The 19,464-nt window shown below is 37.8% G+C and overlaps 1 protein-coding gene across 1 annotated transcript in view; it reads right to left on the reverse strand.

The window, feature by feature from the left end:
* tmem163a (transmembrane protein 163a) overlaps nt 1-19,464 on the reverse strand; it is a gene marked incomplete in the record, with an annotated part of 67,669 nt that overhangs the window by 34,761 nt on the left and 13,444 nt on the right.

Genomic DNA, 19,464 nt, shown 5'->3' on the forward strand with positions numbered 1-19,464 from the left:
TGTCTCAGCTGTGGTATGCACACCGGTGTAGTGGTTAGCACTCTCACCTCACAGCTAGAAGGCCATGGTTTGAATTCCAATAGAGTTCTTTCTGTGTGCCGCACCTTTGCCAAAGAGTACTTGGGATAGGCTCCAGCAACCCTGTGACCTCCAAAATAATTAAAGGATTTCTCAGCAGCACGTTGTGTTTGTCTCCATGTTGATTTCCTGCCTGCTTGTCTCTGATCTCATGGATTTCGGTTTTTCTTTCTTCTGCCGCACTCTAGTTTAAATGTCTACCGAAGATTTCCATCTGAACAGAACCACAAGTGGACCAATTCTATAATAAAGAGCCACTGTATGTCTGTGATGTGGGTGAGTATGTAAGAAATGAATTATTTCCAGTTCCATCATTTTGTCGTTTTAGTTTTTACATTTAGCTAATACGTTATTAGAATAACATATTCTGCATTTTTGTGTTAGTTTCACTGTATATTGCTATTATTATTTCTTCATTATTTTGTGTCATCTTTCACAAGTTTCTTGACATAATTTAAAAAGTTTGTAATTGTTTGTTTGGAAAATTTAGCATTGAGATTCCTTCTAAACTTTTTAAATATCAGTGTTTTTGTACTAAGAAAAACATTTATACTGTATTTCTGACAACCAATTTCTCTGTAATAATTGTCACATTGAAAGAGCCAAAACATATGTTTTGGAGTTGATGACAAAAAGAAGTGTTTTTTAATTTATATATAAACACTTCTTTTTGTGATATTACGTGTCTAATACATGCATAAAAACTAAAACACCAAAGTAAAAAAAATAATAATTTTAGGGTAAATACAGAATAGAATAAAATAGAAGCTTTATTAATCCCAAAGTAAATTCAAAACTGGCCAGCTGCTTGCATTCACAAATACAAGCACATCTGAAAAAAAGCAATAAAAAATATATTTTCTTTTTTTGAAAAAAGTAAACTTTCAAAGATTAATGTATATATATATTTAAAATATAATAATTAATAAAATATAAAAAAATACAATTCAATGAGTTTTAATGCTCAGTTTTGCTGTCTTTAAAAAATAACATAAACATGAACGTAGAACCAAAAAAGCCAGAAAAACTTTTTTTACAGAATAAAAAGCTAAAATCTTTATAACATAACTTGTCTTTTGAACATTCAAACATGCATCCAGCTAGAAATATGATTGTCTGCAATTCAAGTAAATGATGAGGTCAACATTTATCCTTTAAGAGAAATTCATCTTTACACAAACAGCAAACTGCAAAAACATAACAGAACAGAGTAAGACTTTGTAGTAGGGGTGTAAGGAAGTATCGATACAGTGAAATATCGCGATACTTTATTTGGCGATATTTGTATCGATTTAAAATACTTCCATGGCAATATTTAATTTATTATTTAAAAGAAAATACACAGTTGAGTCTTATTTCTGTTTTCCACTTAAATATTTCCTAAATTACCAAAAGAAAAGCAAAAATGAATGTGCTTGGGGAAAAACAGCTTGTTTATGAGATTCAGTTGCAGTGTATTTTACAAATTGACTTTTGTGAAAAATGTATTAATATTCAGAAAATTATCAAGTCACAATTTAAAGTAAAATATTTTTATAACTGTATTGAAGTATATTGGGATATGTGTCGTATCATGAGATAAATATGTATCATTTCGCCAGACCCGTACTTTCTGGTACTCATGCCAGGATGGAGAATGAAAAGCGAATGCTTGCAGCGGTCTGCGTCCGCTTCCTTTAACTGCAGCAAATAAGGTGTAAGTAACAATCACAGGGTTTGGAAATGCATCCATTTGGAGCACTCAAGTGTTGGGAGTGACATAAATGAATGGAGTTGCTGCTAATGTGACTTCAGCCCATTAGGCACATTTAAACAAACGAGCTGTAAAATCTGACAGCCTGTCACTGGCTGTAGGTCTGATCAGAGGCTTAATGTGGTGTGAAACCTAAACAGACATTTATACAGCATGAGTACAAGGCGGTGCTGAGGCCAGCAAACCCTCTGGATGACAGCAGTAAATCCTGGATTACTGTGTAAACAACTATTAGCAAGAATGGGTGAGTGGGAACTACTGTACACACAATAATCTGTAAAAACAGTTTGATTTGAATTTCATTTAAACTAGTTTTTAACCAAGAATGACTGTGTTGTATGTATTTTTATATTATATTTTTGGATAACAGAGAAAAAAAAGGGCAAAGACATCAACATAAACTGAAATCCGTCCATATTTGTCAAAATTCCATCCAAAATTCATGAATAAATCTTGTATTATCCAGGCAGAAGAAAGAGATATTCTTACGAGAAAAGTAAAAACAAAGAGTGGAAAAAAATAAAGTAAAAGTGTATAATCACATCCACACATGTATACCTGCATAAGAGCGATATAAATGCATACATAGGTCTGCATATATTAATATACATACATACAATTAATAAACAAATCAAATCAGACAGAACGTATTATTTAAGTTTAGAGTAAATATATAAATAAATAAAAAGGGGAAAGAGAATGAGGCTGCTGTTATTATCTAATAAATTCTGGTCCAGTTGGGGCAAAAAATGTTGTCAATTTATTCCAAATATGGTTAAACTTTTTTTTTTATTGGTATGTCAGTTTTTCCATCCTAAATCTTGCTAAAAAAATAGGTTGGGTTTTACTCATGTATTTAAAAAAAAAACACAATTGATTTGCTGATCCGAGAAGCTGGTCTTGATCATGCTGGAGTTGCGTGTTGCAGCCTAATTATTGGATGTTATTTAACCTCCACGTGGTTTTATGTCTGCTCCAGCATCAGTAATTTACAGTGATCACAGGTTCTAGCTGATGATTGAAGCTGTGTAACACGCCATGCATGACCACATGGTGCCACGGAACAGGGAGCGGCGTTGTGCGTGGCGCAGGTGTTTAAATCGCCGCCGCTCAAAGGCACTCACGCTCTTTCTGTTTGTTTGCTTGCAGGAGAACACATAACACAGATAGTTGCAGACGACAGTTTTTATATTCTGGCTCCACTTCACATGCGGTTCATGGTGTAAATGAGGTCGAGAGTGAAAACAGCGATTCATCACCCTGTCACACACGAGCAAACATTTTCTGTCAACCTAATGATGACGACTAAGCTGTAAGCCACGTATTGGATTAAGAGCACAGATGAAATAGAGATCAGAGCGCTCCAGAGGAAAAGAAGGTTTTCACTTACATACATTTAACCCTTTAAAGACCCACTCCCCCCCAAAAGAATCATGTTTTTGAGGTTTTAAACATGTACTTGTAGCATTTTTCTGATGATGGAGAACATATTGTAAGAACATTCCTGTGATTTAGGAACAAAATTCAGTTTGAAAAGCATTGGATTTGTGATATACCCCACAAGCTCCCTGCTCTCAGCAAAAGGGAAGGGAAAAATCAGAGGAAAATTTCTAATGAACTACTGCCACTCTGGAGAAACTCTCCCAGAAAATGACAAGGTTTCTCAATTTATCTAAATTCTCCATAATTACAGTTAAGGTCCATTTGGAACGCCTCTAAAATAGATAAAAAAAATGATCGAAGAGGGACTTTAACACCACAGGTGGCAACAACGACACCTAAATAACACATTCTCTTTGAATAACCAAAACTCTTTGACCATTTAAACTCAAACTTCATTTATTTGTATAGTGTCTTTCATTCAGTTGAAACTCAAAGCCCTTTACAAAAAATCAAATACATTAAAAAAGCAAAGTCTATAAAAACAAATACAAACAAAACAAGACATTTACAAGACTATCCACCATGTCCCCCCAGTATAAACCTTAACAAACACAATAAATAAAGACTGAAGAACTGCAGTTCTGAACAAACAGTCTGGCTTCACACTAGAGATGTCAAATTCTAGAACTCGAGGGCCGACTTCCTGCTGGTTTTCCAGAGATTCTGTCTCATCTGCTGCTGATTAACTGGATCAGCTGTTTTTGGGCCCATTGACTGCATAATCACTGGACATATCAACATTCCATATAGGAAGTCCTAATACATTCCTCTTAAGATCCTCTACTTTATAATTCAATGTATTCTAATATATTTTTGAAAGTTATTCAAGTTAACCAATAAGAAAGCATGTGGTACCCTCTGGCCCCCACCTTGAATGTTTCATTGACAGCTTCTCCTGAGCTGCTTTCAGTGGAAGGAGTGTGGACGTGATGATTGGCAGCAGCAGTTCCTCTAAAAACACGACTCAGACCAACTCGGACTAATTGAAGTGACAGAAAAGGTTCTGGCGCTGGAGGTAAGCCATATTCTATGGGTGATGTCAACACCTTGATATATTCAGTGGAATTATATACCTCAGTGGGTTGGCCAATAAGAAGCTTCAATGGGAGGTTGGCTGGAAAACATGTAGGACACCGGCCCTCGAGGCCTGGATTCTGACACCCCTGGTTTAAGATAGCAATGTATTCAAAGTGGTTTTGGTAATCAGCTCTGCAAATTCAGCTGATTTACACTGATTGGGTAAATACTTTACTACTATATAGTGTTATATATCAGCGCAAGGCTGCTTTTCTACGCTTCAGAACCTGTAGGAATTGCGTTATGTTACGGTAGTCGAAAGAACGTAAATAATGGGAACCTGTGGTGAGACAGGGTTAAAGTAATGCGTTGTTCTAAGGAAAAATTAATTCTAATATACATTGTAGTCAATGTTGAAAGTTTGTGTCTGTGTGTGTGGGGGGTGTAATTAGGTCTTTGCTTCTTGGTGAAGAAACAAGAGAGGAGGTGAGACGGAAGCATGTGGTGTGAGAAAGTGAGGATACTGAAGGAATCCTCACTGTGTCTGTTTAATAAGGGAGCAGGAATCTATTAGTTGCTGGATTTCTTGATTGTTTCTCGATGAAACTGGAAGGTTAAAACTGGTTCTTCAGACTCTGGTTCAGTTGTTCCGAGTGTTTCAATGGGCTTTAAGAAAGTTAGGACTCTAACAAGCATCCAAATATTAAGATATTTGCTATTTTGGTTCCAGAAAAAGTGAGTATGAATATTTATGAAGTCCACAATCGCTAATTTAGTCTTTATAAATATATTAGCGTATTGCAAAAAGGCACTTCATGCCCTAAAATTGCAGAATAATGTTGGATTTTAGATGCATAAACTAAATGGACGCAATAGATGCATTATTGTCACAGGAAGTAAAGAAATCTTCAAAATAAAGTGTCTGTGAAAGTTCTCATTTCAAATTAAAGCTACCAAGTAGATGGAAAAAATGAGTGAGAAGTTCTATTTACTAAAACAAGTTTTAAAAAACTGATTTTGTTTTAAATATAGTAGGAAATTTGAATAAAGAATTGCAGAGAAGCCGTACCAGAATGGTATCTATTGTTTCTTCAATCACTGTGCTTGACCCGGGGGGGTTGGGTAGATCTCAAAGAGTCCGGTCAATGTTGGGGACCAGCGTCGAACAGTAACAAACATCTGTTAGACCTGCCTGCTATTGGAAATCGCCATCAATAAGAGACAGGCCACAATTGGAAGAAATACAATAAAGTACATTTTTAAAACATGTTTATTGAAAACACTGAATTTAGAATAAAAGACTTTCTAGTAATTCAAAAGTCATTTTTATTGAGGTGTTGCAGTGTCTTCATTTACTATCTATCTGTTGGAACTGCAGTCAAATAAACTTTGAGGATGGAAAAACTTTGACAAACATTTTCAGGATTTGTTCAAAAATGATCAAAAACAGCAGCGAAGTATAATTTTTTTGCTTGTTTGTTTATTGCTGAAGTTAACCAGGAAATGGACAGAAAACCTTTGAGTGTGGATAAAGTGATAAATGCCTTTGACTTACATCAGTCTTTGTGTTTTTGTCTGTTTTTTTATTGGTTTTAATTTCCTGTTCTAAGTAAAAATATAAATTAAGGTCTCTAAAGACCGACTCCTGTGAGAATTGGGTTTTTAATACGTTTGTGAAGCATTTTTCTCATGATGGAGGACGTATAATAATAAAAGAGTATTTATTTATTCAAATCGGGATGAATCAGGACTAGATGAAAAATTACGTTTGAAATGAGCTCTCTTTTGTGACGCAGAAATTGAAATGGGAGGGTCATAAGCTCCCTGCTTCACTCCAATTCATATCCACATATTTGTAGACAAATAGATCCATTAATGTCTTCATTTTTCTCATCTGAATTGGTTCTGGCTAAAAACTGTACATCTGGATAGCTCTGATGTTGTTCACCATTTTTCTTGCACCACTAGTGTTAGCTTGAGTGGCTGTAAGCTAGCAGAAGAAACTGTAAACAAAGGAATGATGGGATATCAGCGGGAACACTTCCACCCACAAATTCTGCACAAATTTCGTCCTAGAAAAAAGTAGTTTTTTTTTTTTTTTACTTTGTCTAACCCAGCATAATCATAATTAATAGTGAATAGTTCCTGAATTGAATCAGATTGTCTTCTAATTAATGATCCACAGCTCTAGTTAAGGTCATGCAAAAATGTAACAAACCTCTGTTCATTAAAACTAAAAGTACTTTTGTCTCCGTTCTGACCGCATTAGGAGACGACGTAGTAATCACTGTACTATAGAGGCCAGGGACACATACAATGACCCTTATGCCGTTCACTGTGTAATTACTGATACCCACCAAACATGCCATCAAATCACGGATCGTAAAAGACGACATTATCCAGTTCAACACACAATGCACAGACGAGCAAAGAGCCAGTTGGCAAACATTTAATAGGATTAGAATTCCACTAAATAGTCCCACGTTTCCCTCCGTCTGCTTTACTGTCCTGCATTGTTTTCTAAGAATTCAGAATGAAGACGGTAATGACCACTTGTCCGTGCAGAAAGACTAGCCTGTCCATGATTTGACCAGCACAGCCTCACCAGTTTCATGCATGTAATTCATGTTTAAGGAGTGGACATTCACAGTAAATTACACTCTGCAAAAGCATAGGGTGCTTGATAATGACACAAAATTGACAGCTTTTAACCTAATAAAGGGCTTCTGCTTTCTGCAGCTGGTCGCTGGCGAAGAGTCAAAACTCACCACCCGGACGGTACATCCGAGTCAACGGCGGTAATTCAAAGAGATCTCAAGAGTCTGTGGCACTACTCCTATAAATTATACTCTGGAAATAAAAAAAGAAGGTCATAATAATTCATTAAATGCAGGTTCTGGTGTGCCTTGAATGTGGGCGACACAGTTAATCGAAACCTGGAGGGGGACCTAGAGTATCCACAGGTTTACAAAAGTATGATTTTTAGGACCATTTTAAGAAATTTCTAAGAACTCTTAAAATTTTTAGAAGGCTGTATGTACAAAGAAACAAACAAAGCCGTTTCTTGCTCTACAAATGCAATTCAATCACCATGATCCACACTGTAGCAAGTTTAGATGTCCTTCAGCAAACCGGTTCATAAGGATGTCAGCTAGCCCGTTTTGACTACTAGAAGTAATCCCTAATATTTTGTTTGTCCCAAACTGATGAGTCTAAGCTAAAATGCAAGCTGTGGTTAAACAATTTATGACCAGTTCACAATGTTAAGACAGTGCATCCTGGAAATGTTTGTTTTTTGTTTTATCAGTGACAGAAAGTCACTGTGCACCAATGAAAAAAACAGACTCTTTCACCAGAAGTAAAAACACTAATACTTTTTAGGGGTTATTTTAGTTCATTAAATGTAAGACTTTTAAGGATCTGCAGATACTCTGGGTCCATTCGAAATATCAAGGTCGTAGAGCAACAGTGTTTTTCCTATGGGTATGCTGCGGGCGATAGGTGTAGCAAACACTTACACACAATGATGTAAATTAGGTGAGATACAGGTGTGGCGTCCAGATTTTTCTCATTTTTAACCCCTTCAAACCCTGCGCATTATCTAAGGAGCCCATTAGAGCTGTTCTCATAATGAGTGTGCGGCCTGACTTTTACAAAAAAATAAGAAATTAGACGATAAATTTGTGTGGGTATCCTACAATCTGTGCAATCGTTTGTGCAAGGTCACTCACACCTTACTTGCAACTAGAGAGTGGCGTATAAGGGGACAACACCACAGCATCACCCGAATGTGTGCAACTTACATTGGCCTTACAAATAATTCACGATCCACTTGCCACATGCACATTTTTTGAGGTGGCCATTTGAGCCTCAAGGGAACCTGTGCTCCCCTTAAGATGTGTCTGCTCGTCTTCGTGACCCTCCACAGACCCAGACAACCCAAAAACCTGCAGCATCAGCGTTTTGTAGTGGTGGGTATCCACTATTACCTTTTGGTTTGAAACTTTTACTTTCTTGACTTCATGATATAACTGGGAAATCTCAATCTACTTAAAACATGGTGAATTTAAATATCTGGAAGGGGTTTTTGTTAATCTTTTAGCGTCCTTCAAACTAAGAGCTCTGAAGTTTATTTTCAAAATTTCATAAAAAATATGTAATTTTGTAGCAAGAATGAGTCGAGTAGCAGAATTTTCCTGATAATGAACCTCAACGTAACTCCTGGTTTTAGTTTTAGAAGCTTTGTGGTTCAAGTTCCTGTTTTCCAGATCTTTTTTACGTTTTTGTGATCCAATAAATTCAAATTTGTTGATTTTTAAATCTCATCACCAAATTCTGTTAAAGACACGTTTGCACATTCACCTCATTTGCATTTCAGCTGCTGCAGAAGCCAAGAATATTTCTCTGTTTTTTGGATTCCGACCAAAAGTTCTCCTCAGTTTGTCAGCTTAGGATGCTTCTCTTCTCTTTATTCCATCTATTTGAACAACAGATCCATTGTAGACGTAGTGAGCTGTGTGTGTTTCATGCATAATACTGCATTCCTTCAGTCTTACAGGTTTGTCTTTCACCAGGGAGACAGAACTTGAATATTTATCTTTAAGTTTCATTGAGTTGGTGACGTTGCTGTAATGTTTACCAGGACAAGCGGGCTGCAAAACCCGAGTGAGGAGGGGGTAAAACAACTGAATAAATAAATGATTGTGTTTTCTACGCTGACACAGACGGAGGGTGGGGCTGGATGGAGGCAGACGGTGCAGAAAATAGAACGTGACGTGTAAAAGCTGTAGGAATGTAGGGGAGCAAAGAGTGGAGGAAGGTAAGCATGAGAGACCGGGGGGAGTAAAGCGAGGCAGAACTGGAGCAAGGGAGGTGTGCATGAGGAGGGGTTCGGACTGAGCCTCTGCAGTGACAAAACCGACGTGATAAATGGGCTGCAGATAAAATACAGATACCGTACAAAGACTCAGCCTTCTACCATGTACGCCCTGCCTGCCTTCTATGATTCATCACTTCTTTTCACACTGCTCTGTAACTCTATTAGATCTGATAAAGAAGAGAATGATAGCGGCAAATGAGAGAAGAGGCATCTCTAATGAGCGTGACAGAGTTTTAATATGTGAGAATGCTGTGTTATCGTAGAGTTAAAAGGCAGAACAAAAAGACCAGTCAGAGTTGTGGAAGTGACCGTCTTAATTCCAATTCAAAGGGTGTTTTTGTTTACGTTTCTTGGGCGCAGAGGTAGAGCTGTCAACCTCTGATTGGAAGATTGCAGGTTCGTTTCAGCCCTGTCCGCCCATGTGTCGTAGAGTCCTTGGGGAAAAAAATCCACATCGATTGTGGTTATAGTTTGGCACCAGAGCTGCAATCAGTGTGAACGGGACTGCAAAACGCTTCATCTGCTGCATTCTGTTGATGCGTGTCAAATTTACTGCTTGACGCCCCTTCATTTGTTCCGACATCATGGAAAACATGGATGATGTTGAGCGAGTAGCTTGTGTTTGTATGTTTTGGAGAGATCTACAGAGGCGCCGGCCAGCGCGTCACTCCCAAAGCGGTGTACTTCCCTCCTGGCGGCCATTTTAAAGGCCCTCTTGTTCCGGCTGAGGCCGTATTTACTGTTTTATTTGTGCTTTTGGAATATTTTTCTGTTTCTCTTTTCTTTGGTTTTCGACTGCAGTGGAAGTTTTGTTTCTTCAATTTTTGTTCAACAATTTAGTAATTTTTGGTAAGTTTTTTTATTCATAGGTGTCGATTTTTGAAAGAGAGTCCACATTTTTTGTTCTTTAAAAATGACTTGCATTTTTTCTTGTAAATCTCTAGAAAAGATAAAAAATAAGAATGCCACAAAACTTTTAGATTGTTTGTCTGTTTACCTGGACTGAAATGATTTTTCTTACCCTTTATTTTATGGATAATCTTGATTGGAATTTGTTAGATATTGATGCCTCCAAATTAAAGATTTCTGAGTATAGTTGGAACCTTTCATTTTAATGTTATCTACGTTTATAATTATTTTTGTTAATTTAAGTTTTGTTCCTTGTTTTTTTCACTTCCTGTTTGCAGATTGGTGCCCAAATTGTTCGATGTTCCTGATTGGACGAGGACCTCCGGCAGCAGCGTTCAAATAGTGCCACCTCATCTGTTGGAGTCCCCCGCCCCATGTGGCAGCAGCAGAACATTTATTTGTGTTTAGCTGTTGTTAAAGGCTTTGGTTCTTGTATCTTGTTTTTTTTTTTCTGTAAATAAATTCTCAGCTTATTTTCAGCCTGGGTTTGTTTGTGAAAGTTTCTGAGTCGTTGGTAAATTTAATTTGTTCTCTTTTCTACTTTTATGTTACATCCTTTACAAGTCCCATACCATGAAAAATCCACTTTTTGAGCTTTTAAATGTATTATACTGTTCATTCTTCAATATAAAGAACCCCAAAGTGGTATTTTGATTCATTCACGTATTTCTGAGTAATCTTCTAAAACAGGAGTCAACAACCTCTAACAGTAAAAGAGCCGTTTCGGCTCATTTTCTACTGATCAAAACCTAAAAGGAGCCGTATAGTCTTACTTTAACCTTTAAGACATTTAGATTTGCATTCATGACCTTCTGTTTTCTAATAATAAATATGAATTATGCCTATTTTTTGACAAAAATGTAAAAAGAACCTAGCATCTCTCAAAATGTGACCGAATTTCAAAGCTAAATGAACCTATTAACCATCACCATTCTCAGTCCCTGATTGGTTGTTGTGCCGGGTCAGCTACAGAAACCGCACCGCACGACCTCAGATCGCGTCTGTGCATTGGTGTAATATTAAAACTTGACCTGTGCAGCATTAGAATGAAGTAAAGAGCTTTATACACCATTCAAGTCGCAGCCCCTAACCATTTAGCCAAAAGATGACGAGTTAGTAAAGTTAGAAAATGTTAAAAGTTAACAACCTATAAAATCTTAGCTGTAAAGAGAGTAAAAATCTGAAACTAACTGGATTAATACTTCATGGGTTTGATCAGAAAACTCCACATATCCTAACAGAAGCACTAAGTTATTCTCTGCAGTTCACTGGGGTCTGGACTTGTTTGTTCTCTACCTGTGTTTCTCTTGCTCCCTAATTTATTTAATTTCTCACCTGTCAGTAGCTGCTCTGACAAGTCTTTTAAGTGATTCACATTCTTCCAATAAATCCCTTTCTGTTTCCTTTACAGCTGACTTCCCCATCCCTATTAGTCCGTCTTCCTTTATCCGACCCTGACAGCTAACTCTGCAAACCGCATCGGAGCACAGTAAACCAATCAATCACTTGCAGCCTGCTCTGTCTGCCTCTTAACTCTTGGAGTAGCCTTTCTGGTACAGCATGTGTGAAGCTAACTATACATGACAAGACATTGAACATGAAAATACAAGAAAATTAACTTTAAGCCATAAGCCAATTAGGCTATTGGCACTCTGAGAGACACAGAAGATCAGCAGTTTCTGCCCTTAATTAGACATGTGCTGTGTATTTTCCTGGCCTTTTTAAAAACTCACTCCAATAAAAATGTGTTTTGGTGTTTTTAAAACGAACTGTTGACATTTTTCTGATGATGGAGGATTTATATAAAGAAAATTAAGCTTAAAATTGCATTTCGGTGTATTTCTTTATTGAAATTGTTCTGAATCAGGAGCAGATCAAATTGAATATGAGCTTGTTTCTTAAGAGTAAATTCTTTTGGAGGGTCAGGATCACCCTGCTCTGCTCCATTCTGATGCTTGTAGATGACTAGATCCATGAACGTCTTCATTTCCTCGTCTGAGCTGGAATCTGGCTCAAAACTGTACAGCTGAAAAGATCTTTTATCACTCAATATTGTTTGTTGCACCACTAATATTATTTAGGGTGTGAGGGGCTGTAAGCTAGTGGGAGAGAGTGTTAACAGAGAACTCTCAACAAGTTTGAAGGAAAGTAGAGGAGGAGAATTTCTAGTGAACTCCTGCTGCTCTGCAGAAACTATGTCCTAGAAAAACTTCTTTATTTTAGCTAGAAACAGAATCGGAGTGAGACTTTAAATTAAATATAGTGAAACTTTTAGACTGCAATTCTTTTACATTTTGACAAAACAGCAAAAATTACCATAACAAAATATATTTATGTTCATGAAATAACTCTAAAAATAAATCACACAGCCACTATGAAAAAAAAAACACATTTCTCTGCAGGAAAAAGTAAAAACTGCAATACACCCAGTTATTAAGACTGAAAGAGTCCAGGAAAAATTTCCTCTAAAAAATATGTAGAATATGAGGTAAAAGGTCAAAATCTGTCAATAGAATAATAGAATTTATCTTAGTAAGATTTCTTTAAAAAGTTGGAATTTTCTTTTGAGATTAAATTAAATCTTAAAATCAACAATAAACACTCATATTAGGTATAAAGATCTAGTAAATGGAAATAATAAGTGAGTGTTGCAAAAAATATATATTTTTAATGCCATTTATGTACATTTTTAAGTGATGAAATTGTATTTACTTTCTACAATACAAAAGGTACTTCTATCCAAAAGTAATATTTATATTTTTTTTACCGTGGTAGCACAGGTAAAAGCAAGAGGTTGATTAGAAAAGACCATAAATTCAACTGGCGCTCTCTTTATTCTCCTTTTTCTTTCCTTTCTGGGTCTGAGAGGGGTTCCTGGTGCCACATGTACCGTATCATTGGTTCACTTTAACCAAACCAAATGTTTCCAGTCTGATTATACCTTTAGATTTGTCCTATTTTAAGTGTAGTAAAGGAATTATTTTAGAGATTTTGTATTTTGCAGTAAGCGTGCTACACAGCCACTGAATACCAACCAGTTTCTAACCAGTGACAGCAGCTTTTCCTGCGCTACATTGTTGGGTTAAATCGGTTTCGCAGCTAACTTTGTGAACATTTTGTGATTCCGCCTCAGCTCTCTGCTGCAAACTTGTGCCACACATCGGCGTCTGAAAGATATTTTATTTATAACTGTGTCTCAGCTTTTATTTTATGTATCTGGGTTAAATAAGCTCTACAGCAGAGGGAACACGAGCCAGTGCTCCGGTTCATGATGGAGGAACCAGGGGCAGACGTTAAGACAGGAAACAGGAAGATGAGATCACTTTTACTGAAAAAAAGTACAATTGCTGCAACGTTAGCCACCAAAAGAGTGTAAAAAAACATTTTTAATTTAACGTAGAGCACAAAAAAGCGTCTACTTTCAAATCTCTCCTTCTTTTTCCATCAAGTCAAAAAGTTCCTGTTTATTTGCCACTTCCTGCACTTCTCTGTTTCCAATGTTTCCCTGCCAGCCTTCCAGTCTTCCCTTCCTGCAGCCTCCTCTTTGCTCAAACAACAAATCGTTGCTGGCGATGGCACTGATGGATCATGTAGCAGCCTATTAGTATGCAGGAGTACGGCCCGGTCCTAGAAGTCCTGTAAGGCAATCTAAAAATCATTGCTGTCGGTGTGCTGTTTGTTTGCAGCTTTGAATATGGAACAGCTCTTCCTGTGGCTGCTTAGCCATGCAGAATGGAACCAGGCATCACATAAACATGATGCAGAGCAGCTCTTTCGCAGCTCTAGCTCGGATCATCTGCGCTCAACTTATAAATAAAGTAATATATTTATGAAATAAAACTCCTGAAAATTAAAATAAATCTTATACATATTTTATGAAGAATGCTGCAGATTTACAGCGCAATTTCTTCAATGCAAACGTGGAGAAATTAGAAAAGAATCAGAACAAAATGATGATTTTACAACAAAAAAAATGTTGCAAATTTATTTAGTTTTAGGAATTACTTTTAAAGCTGGTGCATGGTGGTGTAGTGGTAGACACTCTCGCCTCACAGAGGGAAGCTTTGAGTCCCAGCTGGAGGTTTTCTGTGTGGAGTTTCCTCCCACAATCCAAATTCATGCTTCATAGGTTTATTGATGATTCTAAATTGCCTCTGGGTGTGAATGTGAGTTTTTTTATGTTGTCTGACCCTGTGATAGACTAGGGTCCAGTCCAGGGTGTATCCCACCCTTGCCCAAAAGTAGCTGGGATAGGCTCCAGCAACCCAGTGACCTCAAAATAAACCATGGAGCTTCAGAAAATGGATGGACGTAAGTTATTGTTACTTTGACGTTATTGTTTTTTTAAGCTTAATTTTCTTTATATACATCGTCCAAATTCAGAAAATGACACAAAAACATGTTAAAAACATCAAAAACACAATTTAAGCAGAGTGGGTGTTTTTATTTTTTATTTTTATTTTTTAAAAACTTTTTGTTCTTTAAACTTGTTACTTTGACGTTAAGTACGGGTGTTACGGATCACAAAACTCACAGTTCTGGATTGTGTCACAGTTTTAGAACCGTGGTTCAGATTATTTTTCAGATCAGTAAAAATAAAAAAAATAGAGAAAAAAAACAACAAAATAAAAGCCTTCAATTAATTTATGAGAAGCTTCAACACATATATTCAAAAAACATATATAAAGTACTAAAAAACACAAATATATATATATATATATATATATATATATATCACATCAAAATATTAGGTCAATGAGATCTATTTGTAAAACCAAAACATTACAGACATTTCAGACACAGAAAAACTTCATAAAGCTCGATGAGCTAAAGATTTTCAAACATGAATCAACTTGAGTGACAGTCAAGTGATTTGTAGATGATCCAGTAAAATGCAAATTCACGCAGACTTAGCAAGTTTCTCTATTGCATATTGTATTTTTAATGCAGTGTAGCTGAAAGAGTAAATCAGAGGAAAACTTTAACAGGAAGTATTTAGGAGGAAAAAAAAAAAATAATTCTTAAACCACACAGAGAAGAAGTTCAAATTGTAGTTGCAATGGACTTCATCCCAGTTTTAGCTTTTATTCCACAGTAACAGTGATGCCATAACCATTAACAGCAGAGAGTAGAGTGTACATTAAGTGCATGACCGTGCATGCATTACCCTACTGACCAATGTCCCCCTCAGTCCCTGTGCTCTCCTCTCACTCTGAGCCTGATATGTGTGATAAGCCTCAAAGATTTGTAGCGCTTTCACAAGTGAACAGGAAGCCGCAAAAGGTCCCCGAAGAAACGCTGAGCTAACAGAGCTGCTGTTCATGACCGAGACCCTGGAGAAGCAACACAATTGAAAGTGGAACAGAGGAGGAGAGCCCTGAGTCCCTGTAAATGTTGAAAATCTTCTAAAGGTCACAGAATGGCAGAGGATCCTCGGAGACTTCCAAAGACACAAAAAACAAGAATAAAGAGTAAATGCTGAAAGAATGCAAACTCTGGTTCTTTAAAGCAACTTGTTTTTATTAGGATATTTGTCTATTTGAAGTAAAATGCACATGGCACTCTGCAAGCGACAACAAAACATCTTAAACAAAACTGAAAAAAGGAGGAAACTGAAAAAAACAAGATCAAAAGATAAAACTGGGAGGATGGAGAGACTCTGAGGCAAAGAGAAACTAGGACAGGAGGAAACAGAATGCCAGAGTTCTTTAAAGTTGAGCCATCACAGCAGCTGAATCCCTGCCGCTGCCTGCCAGAACTCATCCTGCCCTCTTCATCACCACGTGCAACGACACCTTTCAGGAGCTTCGCTCCATCTTATATATCCATCTGTCTCCCACTCGTACCAGTCCCACTCCGCTCCCTTCACTCAGGTCGAGAATGAATGAATTCCCCACAAGTCCATGCCGGTTGATGGAAATCAAACAACATTGTTGTTTTTTTAAATCGCTCAGGAAAATGTCAAATTTGCATAATCTATACCTAATTTAAATGTTAAGAAACGTCTGAGAAGTCAACAACTTTGTGGGTATCATGACTGCATATTGTTCTGATTTAGTTTAGTGCAGGCCTCTTTGTCAGCGTGAGCCTTAAAGGCGTCATTTATGTGTGATAGTGTGCAAAGTGTGTAATGCTTAGCCAGGATGACAAAGCAACAACACCATGAGACTGATGTTGAAACTTCCTGTTCAACACATTTTCACTCACAACTCGTCACATGTTGACGATTGGTTCAGGACCCCTCAGCATCAAAAATTGACGTTTTGGGTGTCCCTAACTCGTCTTTTTCTGAAGTGCTGGCTGTTCGTATCAAAACATGGGACTCAACCCCAGGGCTGCGACCCGGAACTAGTCCAGTACCAGGATGAGGAGTGCAACAGTTCTCTAACCCAGTACCCTAACCCAGTAACGGTTCATGTCCGGTACCTCGTCCAGGCCCAGTTTGGATTGAGTATTGGGTCTGATGCCGGTTGGATCTGGTACCGTGTCCAGTGCAGGGTTAGGGTACTGGTACTGGGTTAGGGTACCAGTACCGGCAGTGTCCTGTGGACCAGTCCGCGTGCTGTACCGCATCGGGAACCTGTAACCCTGACGTGCTTTTGAAGCTTTGGTGAGCCCACCGCCCAAGCTATCGCAAGATTTGGTGTGATTATCACAAGACTATCGTAAGACTTGGTCTATAAGGGCGCATCCGCAGTGACTTTTGTTTATGGAAGTCAGACAAGCTGTTGCTGCATTCGTGAGAATGAGGGCTGAGTCGAGCAGAATGAGAAATTGTAATGGGGAATTGACCAGGTTCTAATGGGTCTGGATACTTCAAGGCCTTGACTTAAGGCCCTACCCAAGCTGACAACTGCATCCACCCTGACTACTATTCTCAAGTTGACAACACTGGACCCGACGGTAGAGGGACACCTACACCTCCGTATGTCTATTGGTGGAAATACTCTAGGTCTTTTCTTGTGCTGATCCACTTGGAGCCGGATCCATGAACATTTGGAGGATGGACAATAGATGCACTACAATGAACTGACCATGTTTTGTTGCTGTTGTTAATCAAATTGTAAATACATATGCATTCATTACCTCCATCCTTTGCCTGTCATCATTGAGAAAAACTTTGGCCCTTAACTTTGACTTTAACAAGAGTCTATTTAGTTTCTAGTCAATCGGTTACATACCACATCCAGTACTGCGTCCTGAAGGTTACGGACCTTTGACTTTAGAAACAAACAGCACGTCAAAAAAAAGCCAAGTTGGGGACAACCACAACATCAAAAAGCCTTGTTCCCATGGAGTCTGAAGAAGTTATACAACCAATTTCTAATCAGGGAACAAGAATTTTCAGATAAAAGTGAAAGAAAAAGTAAATATTTCTTTAATTCTACGTTTCAGACTGTAAAATGGGTCCCTTTGTACTTTAGAGATTAGCTGCATTTGCCCCCTTTAACCACCATTTCTGCCTGACTCAACGTTGCTGAAATTGACATTTTAAAAGATAAACTGATGAGTAAAAAGAGTTTGTTTGTTTCGTCCAACGTCAGGAGGCAAACCACAACTTCACAGCTGATGCCTGAAATTGCAGCTTTGACATCGAGAGCCGATACAAATCAGCTTACGAGATGTTTGGCCGTGACCAGTCATTCATTTTTCCCAACAGGTTGACCTTCAATTTGTCAATGTGGCAACAGCTCACATGCTCTCAGCAGTCATCAAAGCAGCGGTGTTCAGATGATCTCTCAAAGCAGACACTATTTCAGAAAAACTTCTCATGGTTTCATAAATGAACTTGGTTTTGGGTTTTGCTTTCTGTGGGTTTTGACACAAATCATGTGATGGAAGTGAACTTTAAAAGAAAAAAGAAAAAAACATCTATGATGGTTTGAAGGCTTATATGATGCCAACAGCTGGCAGCTTTTCCCTCCATGGAGGAAAGGAGGGCTACAGGAAGCACTAAGGTCAAAAAGAATCCAACAGGTCTTGGTTGAAAATAATCCCTTAGAATCTTTGTATTACTTGCCGCCTAATGTTCATATTTTTGAGATTATAGTTTTGTCACATTAAGATGATATAGTCCTTACAAACATTTTTGACAATTTTTTTAAATGGAAGCTGAGTCGATTATTGCTCAAGACAAGTTTCAGGTAAATTCAAAACATTTAACATCTCTGTGACCAGTTGGAGATCAGATGTGTTTAGTGAATTTGTTAGGAATTGGTTGAAATTCCGGTGATGCAATGGAAAAACTCCCTGTGATGGACTGGAAAACAGCCCCAGGGTGAAACCCCATCGGTCGCTGGGATGGATGGATGGATGATGGATGGATGGATGAAAATTTCTCCCTTTTTGTTACATTTCTGGTTTGTTAGGAACCATTGCAGCCCAAACAGATTCAGCTCTGTGAACACCAAATTGACAGTATAAGAGAACCTGACTGAGTGAGTGTGACATCACCATAGAAAATGGTTGTCTATAGAAGCTGTGACTGGTCCAAGTCAATCTGAGTCAATATTTCTATGGCAACCACTCTTGGCAAGTCTACAAGATCTTGGTTTCTTGGAGCCAGCTGGTACTTCCGGTTTGGAATGTTGGGGGAGAGGGACCAGTCAGTCCAGTTCTTATATACAGTCAATGGAACACCCAAACACTCCTCTTGATGACAGCTATGGAAACCACTGACTGTAAATCAGGAGTCCCCAAACTTTTTCTTGTGACGACCAAATAACGGTTTTCTTCTCTGATGGGGGGCCAGGGTCAGTTTGTGGGCTACTAGAAAGAGTGTAACATGCATAGTGTGTGTCTAAACATAAACATTTATGGTATTCCAGAAAACCAGAGATTGCAAAATTTTAAATAATTTATTTCTGTAATGTTTACATAAAATATAATGCTAAAACATTAAAAAATGTAACCAATAAACAGTCTATCCTCTACCGCCACAGTTCAGACTGCATAAGGGTGGAATAAAAAGTAATAAAGATCATGCATCTCTGATAATGTTTGGGGGTCTGGGCCGGATCCGGCTCGAGGGCCGTAGTTTGCGGACCCCTGCCGAAAATAACCAATCTTGCTCTTCAACCTATTTTAGTACCTTCATGCTATTTCTATTTTTTTTTTCATGATATGTTTTTCTCTAATTTAAGTTATTCAGGTTATAAACAGACCAATCGGAAATCTCAATAAAAGCATATGATGCCCACAGCCCCCCACACTGAATTTCCAAAACATTTAACAGATTTTGTGTAGCGTGTTTTTAAGTGGTAGGGGTGTGAACTTCTCACAAGCTCACTCCCAATTGGGGAGAGTTGTTGCTTTAGAAATGCTGATTCAGATCGACTTGGACCAATCACTACAACTTGTGTTGTCTGGTTCCGACATCTGTATC

The sequence above is a fragment of the Oryzias melastigma genome, linkage group LG21 (assembly GCF_002922805.2).
Source record: "Oryzias melastigma strain HK-1 linkage group LG21, ASM292280v2, whole genome shotgun sequence".
In the NCBI taxonomy this organism is placed as follows: domain Eukaryota; kingdom Metazoa; phylum Chordata; class Actinopteri; order Beloniformes; family Adrianichthyidae; genus Oryzias; species Oryzias melastigma.